The 8,605-nt window shown below is 30.4% G+C and overlaps 1 long non-coding RNA gene across 1 annotated transcript in view; it reads left to right on the top strand.

The window, feature by feature from the left end:
- Nucleotides 1-316: 316 nt before the first annotated feature.
- LOC145288112 (uncharacterized) overlaps nt 317-8,605 on the top strand; it is a 483,797-nt gene continuing 475,508 nt past the window's right edge. The window contains exon 1 of the long non-coding RNA XR_013869266.1: nt 317-1,738. This is a non-coding gene — a long non-coding RNA (uncharacterized LOC145288112). The remainder of the gene's footprint in view (nt 1,739-8,605) is intronic.

Here is an 8,605-nt window from a genome sequence, read left to right as displayed (position 1 = left end):
CTACAGCTCGACCAACCAACGAAAAGTAAATAAGTTTAAAGTATACGTTCCGACAGAACAAATTTCAAATTTAAAGCCATCATACCAAGGAAGATTGTATTGATAAATTAAGCCCAACGAATATATGAATATAAAATTCAAACGTAAGTCTAATGAACTGACGAAAATTGTATTTCAAACTTAAGCTCGAAGTGATCAACAAAAATGAATTTTAAATTTAATCCCGACAAACAGGGGAAAAATCTATTTAATTAATTTAACCCGACCGATCGAGTAAAATGTATTTCGAACGTAATCCTTGCGGACCGAGGAAAATTGTTATGAACTTAAGTTCGACGAAAAATATGTTTTATCCTTTAGATTATAGGGTATATTATCTCCAGTGTGACAAATGGTAGGAAATGCTGTTTCATAATATCAGTGAAGTGTAGCTGTTTTTAAAAGTGCAATTTCAAATATAAGCGTGACAGATAGAACACAATTTTACTTCACTTTAGCAGGGGAACTCATCTGTACTTTTAAATCTGGCGAAATATACAAGCAAAGTGGTATGTCAATGTTAATTTGGCAAACTAATGGGAATACTACTGTAAATATTAATACGATAGCCACACCCACGGATATATCCCCGTGTAGATCTGCTTTGGCACATTTACTTATGTATGTGACTCACGGCCTTTTTGACTAGTTTTCCCTTGAAAATAAACGAATTGGCGCGCCGAGTTTAGGAATTGTAGCAGCAGGAGCAGCAGGATCATCAGAATCTGCGAGAGTCTATAGCAGCGGAGAATTGTATAAGCAGGTAGCATGAACCGGGCGCTTCTGCACACAGATGATGAAAGCGGTTCAGTTTAAGAGTTGAGCGACACAACGTACGCGCACACACATACACAACACGGCTCTGAATACTAAGATGAAGGCGCAAAGATAAAACAACCAAACTATGAATTATTTAATAGGAAATAATACATTTTGATACATATAATCAAGGTATTTTTCATAATTGTTTCTTAAAAAAACGCTGATGATTTTTATGTCAAAGATAATTAAATAACCTTTAAAAGTGATATTAAAAGCGTTCAACAAATTCCGATAAATAATAAACCAGAGACTTTTTGATCGTTAGCGATACTGTTCATGTTTTCAAAAATAAATAACTGCCTGTTTTAAACAGCCGGATAGCGTCGGGATATTTTCCGTGAAACAACACCCAAAGAAATAAAAGCCAAGAAAGAAAAACATAACTGGAAAATATATACATAAAAAAGAGCAAATAAAAGACCCAGTATAAAGAACAATCATAATAATATAAATTAATAAACAAAACATAATAACAAAACTTGAAATACTTATTATTTCAATAACAAAAAAACGAATGAAACAAAACAAATCAAAAAGGAATAACAATATACAGATAATAGCAAAACAGATACATAAACAAAATAAAGTTAACTGTGAAAATAGTTAAAAAATAAAGTACAAGAAAGAAAAAAAAAGAAAAACTTCACACACACACACACACACACACACATATATATATATATATATATATATATATATATATATATATATATATATATATATAACGAAAACGTCAAAAATATTGTGGTAATATTTGGTAAAAAGTAAAATTCAAATCCCTCGATCGGAATAACGGGCCAGTTTTATTTGCTGTTCAGAAATCGATCTTTCCATATGCGGGAAAACTTCAAGGACTTCGTTCGGAACGCATAAAATGGTAATCTCCTCTTTTATCTCTGGTTGTTTTTATGTTCTGTCGTTTTCTGTAATTTTTCATTCATATTGATTGTTGTAAGAATTAGTTTCATTTTTGACTTTACCTGCATATCAAGCATAGTTTAGTCATTTAAAACAAAACGGTACACATGTTTTTTTTTTTTGTTTTTTTTATATATACAATTGACTTTTTTTTTGTGCCGGTCTAGGTTTTCAGAATGAAAAAGCTGTAAAGTGTATATTTAACCCATGGATGAAATCAAAACATCTGCAACTATTATAAGTGAGAATGGACATTAAGTACAGGTAAATAAATGCCGACTTTATTTCCAAAAGATCCGCTTTTGGTGATTCACTACTTGGTGAAGGTTTCTATCATATCTAGGACGGTTGCAGATGAAACAGAGTAGGAATCGTGTAGGGAAATATAGTAAGCATAAAAATATGTGTTTAGTGTGGCGTGGAGACGAACACATCCCACAAGGGTGTACAATGATGACAGTTATCTAAATCCGGAATTTTCCTCATTTTGGTTTTCAATTGAAATACCTAATATCTGCAAACACGCAAACGCACTTGTAAATAGGGAAACATTTTAAATAAAATTAGATGAAATTTACAGACTATAGAAATAAGCAGATTGACCAATGTAATTAACTTTTTTCAGAACTGCTCGTCTGTGGAACACTGTTCCGCTGGCCTACTTCCGACTTGAATACAACGTAGTAGCCTTCAAATCCAATGTAAACAATTTCTTGTTGAACCGTCTTCATAAATAATCAAATTCTTCCCAATTTATACAATATACGATTACTAAACTACCATCTTACATCCATTAACACTAATCCTCGAGTTGTCTTCAGGCCTTGACAAATAGTAACTCCCAAGTAAATAAAAAATCAACCCTCAATATAAGATTTTTTGTTTTTATTCTTATGGGCCGAATTTTTTCCTGGGTAGGATTTCCTATTAATTAAGGAGGAATATACAAAATTGCTCATATAAATATGATTGGTAATATTATTTTCGCTTATATGATTATCACCATTCACATATCCTATGTAGATCAATTTTACATTTTGTTTATAAATTACTAGCTTACCGCCCTGCGTTTTTTTTGTTGTTGTAAAATACGCTAAAATATGATATGATGCATATTTCGTATTTATTATGATAGAGCCTATTGTTAGAAATAATTATATTGTACCCAATATATAGTAGTGGTTTCAAAAGTTTAAAAAATATATTATTTGAGTGCGATCAGTTAGACTCGAAGCCATAACATATCTCTTTTGTTCATACATGCGTTATCATCTCTAATCATAGCTCTCCAGCGTTCTTCGTTACCATCTGAACCATATGCATATCAAAACATTAAGGTCCTGGATATGGCCTTAAACTATATCCGATGGTGAGACCCCAGCTTGCGGGCTTTGGGGAGTGTGGAGCAACCCTTTAATTGCCATTGCTCATAAGTCCACTCTGACCCAGACTGGTAGTACCTGTTAGGCTCCAAACTATGGGTTAAATAGAAACCTACTTAAAATATATATATATATATATATATATATATATATATATATATATATATATATATATATATATATATATATATATAATCTATTAAAAAAATTGTTCTTCAAAATCACTGGATTCGGCATTAAATAACCTGAAAAGGGTTGAAATACCGTAAAACAAAAACAACCAACCAACCAATCAAAACATTAAAAGTGACGGTGTTAAACGTAGAAATGTATAATTGCGCATATGTAGAGCTTAAATATTACGTTGAACTACGCATGTCAAGTTTCGAATTTTTCTATGTTGATTTTTTAATAGTCCAAATTTATTGGTTTAAATCTAATCTATATTATTCTGTAGGCCTGAATACCCAATATATCAACATTCAAATATGTAGACCAGAACTTGACAAAGTTTTTAGTAGAGACAATTTCGATATAAAGATATATATTTACTCTAACTGCAGCTTAACTGACATGCATTTATGCAGTATGTAGAAATATACACAAATAAAACTGCCCGGAATAATGAAATGAAACTAATCATCTAAATGACAAAACAGAAAAAAAAAACAAATGTGATTTAATAAACGTTAATTTAAAACAATAGGCAAATTAGCACAAAATATGTGTCAAAGCTGATAACATACGTTTAATACATATGTTCATGTGAAAGGTGATAACGTACGTACGAATATGTAAAATACGTAGGAATATATAAACTATGTAAAATACGATTACGTATGTACAAACGAAAATGTATGTGAAAGGTGATACCGTATAGACGATTGGAATTGTGTATGAAAAGTGACAAACTGCATATTAATACAAACATATGTATGGACGCTGATAATTTACTAACAGAAAGCTATGTGAAAGTTGATAAATTACGTGAAAAAAAACTCAACAAATGTGTGCGAAAGGTGATGGCCCACGTACGAACATGATATCTGAAAGGTGATAATGTACATAGAAAAAAAATAGCCGTGAACGGTGAAAACGTACGTACGTACATAGATGTTTGAAACATGAGACGTATGTACAAACATAAATGTGTGAAAGGTGATAACGTATGTACAAACATGAATGTGTGTGAAAAGTGATAAGGTAGGTACGGATATACATGTGTAAAAGATCATGTACAAACATATAAAGATATGTAAAGGAGATATGGTATATATGATCATAAACATGAGTTAGAGATGATAACGCTTGTACGAACAAAAGTGCATGTGAAAGGTGATAATTTATATACACACAATATGGTTAGTGAAAAGTTATAACGTCTGTACAAACATAAATACGTGTTAAAGGTTATAACTTACTGCGATCGTAAATGTGTGCAAGGTAATAACTAGGGCTATAGCAAGAGAATACTATTTTCATTATTTTGACTCTCGACTGTGGAGCAGCTAATATCTTACATGTTTTTAGACAGAGTGACGTGATTCTCGATTGCCGGTGATAACGGACGTACAAACAAACGTGTGATAAAGGTGATGACATACGTACGAAGGTAAATGTATGCAAAAGTTTTTAATGTTCCGTAAGAATATAAATGTACGTGAAAGGCGAGAACGTACGTATAAACACATATGTATGTGGACGTATACCCTTACAGAATAGACACTCCTCGTTTTCTGAGGATTAAGAAAAAACTCTATTTTTGTATATTCTGATCTATCTAGAATATAAACCAATTTGTATTCTGACTATATTTAGAATATTGGGCACCTTGTAGGAAAGTAAACCTCCAGATTACTAGTAAAATCAATTTTCTAATCCATCCTTTAAAAGAAAAGTTATTTAAGTTATTAGTGAATAAAATAGAAAACAGTAGGTTTGAAGAGTGCTACTAAATGCACTAAATATAAGCAACGGCTCCTCTCGAGTAATGATAATCGAAGTATCTCCCTTCTTTATTTGTAGTTAAACACATAACATTAATCAACACAATATAGTTTTTAACTTCATTTTAAAATGAAAACTTTCCCAGAAATGACGTCATTATGATATGATTTGCGACGGTGACATCGTGAAAAGCAACTTTAAAAAATATCTAATATATAAAAGGCTATATCTCTGTCTGCCCTCTGTCTGCCTCCATATTTTAAAACTCTATCTCTACTGAAACTAAACGTCGCACAGCAGGGTTAGGGGCTTCAAATGATTGGATTTTTTTATGGACAGTTCTTAGATAGGTCCTTAGCCGGATAAAATAGTTTTTAAGAATAAAAAGTAGGGCAAAAGTTTTTTAAAAATCGTTATTCATTTTGTATATTCATCCTATTTTTTTTTAATATTTAATCAGTATATATGCGTGCCACATTAGTGCAGTGGTAACGTCACCAATTTTGAATGTTATAGGGTTGCTTTCGGTTTCAATTCTAGCTGATAGCGCCCAAGTACTTTTTTTACGTTTGAAATCACGGCTCTATAATAGGATATACGAAATCTGAACGGATGAAAATATCATATTTAAGCATATTTTTGGACCGGACAAAGCTGGGCGACCTCCGATATATATATATATATATATATATATATATATATATATATATATATATATATATATATATATATATATGTATGTATATATATATATATATATATATATGTATATTCCTCTATTATTCTGTTGTTTTCTTCCATTCTATCTTTCTCAAACTTTTTTGCATATTATTTTATCATGTCGAGTGGTTTAGTTTTTTTCGTTTTTGATTTGATTTTTTTCATTCGGATTTTGTTATTAAAGTGTAAATTATAGCTTTTATTATTAATTTTTTGTATTACTATGTATTTTTTTTTAAATAGTGGTTACGTATTCATACTATTATAAGTTTTCGTCATTTTCTTTTATATATTTTTAACTACTATTTATGTATATATGTTCTAATTCCTGCTTACATTGTTCGTTTTATTTATTATGACGATCAATTATGCCAAACAAGCTACCGCGTTTAATCCGCTTATGGAATCGCCAACATAAAGCGTTTTTCGGACGAAGATTTCCGACCGAGAGTTGATGTGGAGCTTATTTTCTATGAATTTATCCTCAATGTTTTTTTTACCTATCTTTAGTCACGTATTCGGTTCTGTGAAAACAAACGCTAAAAAATGCGTCATAATATATATATATGTATATATATATATATATATATATATATATATATATATATATATGTATATATATATATATGCTTATAACATTTATGTGTATGCCTGCGTTTTATGCATAGTAACTTCCTTCATTCTTGACAGACTATGGATAAATCCTATAAGGGTGTCCGCGCATGGATTTTTTCTCGACAATCTTGCGACATCTTTAACCACACGCTTCTAAGTCGGCATTGTTAAAAACAAAAGGAAAGTGAAGGTTCATGACAACTGAAAACAATGCCATGATAAGCGAAGACCACGTTACAGCGCTTAGAACTCCGAAATTGTCCCCCGGCGTGCACTAGACAGGTTTACTGTTGCTTAACGTGTGTGATCTGACGAGAACCGATGTGTAAAAGTAATTTTCTACATGCAAACACACACACACACACACACACACACGCACACACACACACGCACACACAAGCAGACGCACACATACATATATATGTAGAGAGAGAGGTGGGAATATCTGTACACATACGGATATGTCCACCTCTTGAAAACCTGTCAACAAAAGTCCAGAAAAATGCTTTTATACATTTTAAATACACTTAAAATATTTTACATATTGAATACTTTTGGAAGACGACGAATCACAAAACGTCCGAAACACGTTAAAAATTATTTCAATGTCTTCAAAAAATTATTACGATGATCTAAATAATTAAACAATTAAAAATAACAATATGAAATAACAAAATAAGTTCAAAAACATAATCAATAATATATATATATATATATATATATATATATATATATATATATATATATATATATATAGCGGTGAAAAAGTCTATTGTTGAGTAATGAATCCAATGTTTTTTTTATGTTCAAAAGAGTGCCTATATACTTTATAACCAGTAAGATTTTTTTTTTTTATTATTCTATTATTCTTATGATTTTGTTAACTAATAAAATCTAAATTTTATTATTTTAAAAACATTTCTCCTTTACTATAATCGTATTTACCCGTAGGAAAAACACACTTCCACCTGTTTTTTCGACGAACACATATTTCTAGGTGATGCGTTGTTTGAATGATAAACGCTATCTAAACAATCACATATTAAGCGTACTACATTCACGTGTTTATTAAATACTACCTGGAATAAATCGATTTCTAATTTTTAATAAAAATAATAATAATAATAATAATAATAATAATAATGATAATAATAATAATATATATATATATTTTTTTTTTAAAGTATTTAAAATAAAAATTATATCAATTTTAAATGTATTCCGAAGCAGACTGCTCCAAATGATGTACGCTTGGAAAAGAACAAAAATTAATTAATGTAGGCTGTTTTAATATTAGTATATATTTTATTTATAAAACTCTCTTTTGTAAAGAACATTTTGAAAAGAAATATTTGTTTCCGTTTTGTATAAACGTATTCGAACGTTGTATATATATATATATATATATATATATATATATATATGCATGTACAATACTATTTGAATTTTATTATATGTATGTATAGAGAGGCACATACATACGCATACACACATACATATATATATATGTATGTATATATATGTGTTTGCGTGTATGTCTGTGTGTGTGTGTGTGTGTGATCTGATGATGTTCGACTGGAATTAAGCAGGAAAATGTTTTATAGGTAAATTAACATGGAGGTATTTTCAGACTATTACGAACAAGTTATATTTATTTAAGCAGCAATGTTGAAGCAAACACTGAAAATATATTCGCCATATATTGGAGCAATCATGGTACATGGGTATATGCATGATGATGATGATGATGATGATGATGATGATGATGATGATGATAATAATAATAATAATAATAATAATTATAATAATAACAATGACTTCGAACATTAAATTACAGAAATCGCAACATGGAGATGGCTGTGAAAATACAACAGATGGCGATAGTGTAAGCGACTGAAATATTAAGGAAAGCCCTGGCATGCGAAGAGTAATGTACATAAGATACAAACGTTAAAAGGCCACATAGAAAGATCAACACCAAGAAATATTAGATGGAGCATGAAAACGGAAACTGCACAATGGTAAATTAATCCCCCGCTCGTTTGCTTTCTCACCCCCGCCACATGAAATAATCGAGAAATTTAAGGAGGATGGGAAAAACTGAGGGGAGTAAACACTCAGACCTCCAAAGAATGAGTGTGAAATAAATTGCATTCTTAGTG

Source organism: Euprymna scolopes, chromosome 11, assembly GCF_053919585.1.
Source record: "Euprymna scolopes isolate OS-2025 chromosome 11, ASM5391958v1, whole genome shotgun sequence".
Classification (NCBI taxonomy): domain Eukaryota; kingdom Metazoa; phylum Mollusca; class Cephalopoda; order Sepiida; family Sepiolidae; genus Euprymna; species Euprymna scolopes.
The sequence above is the reverse complement of the archived record's forward strand: the minus strand, read 5'-3'. Positions and strand labels throughout refer to the sequence as shown.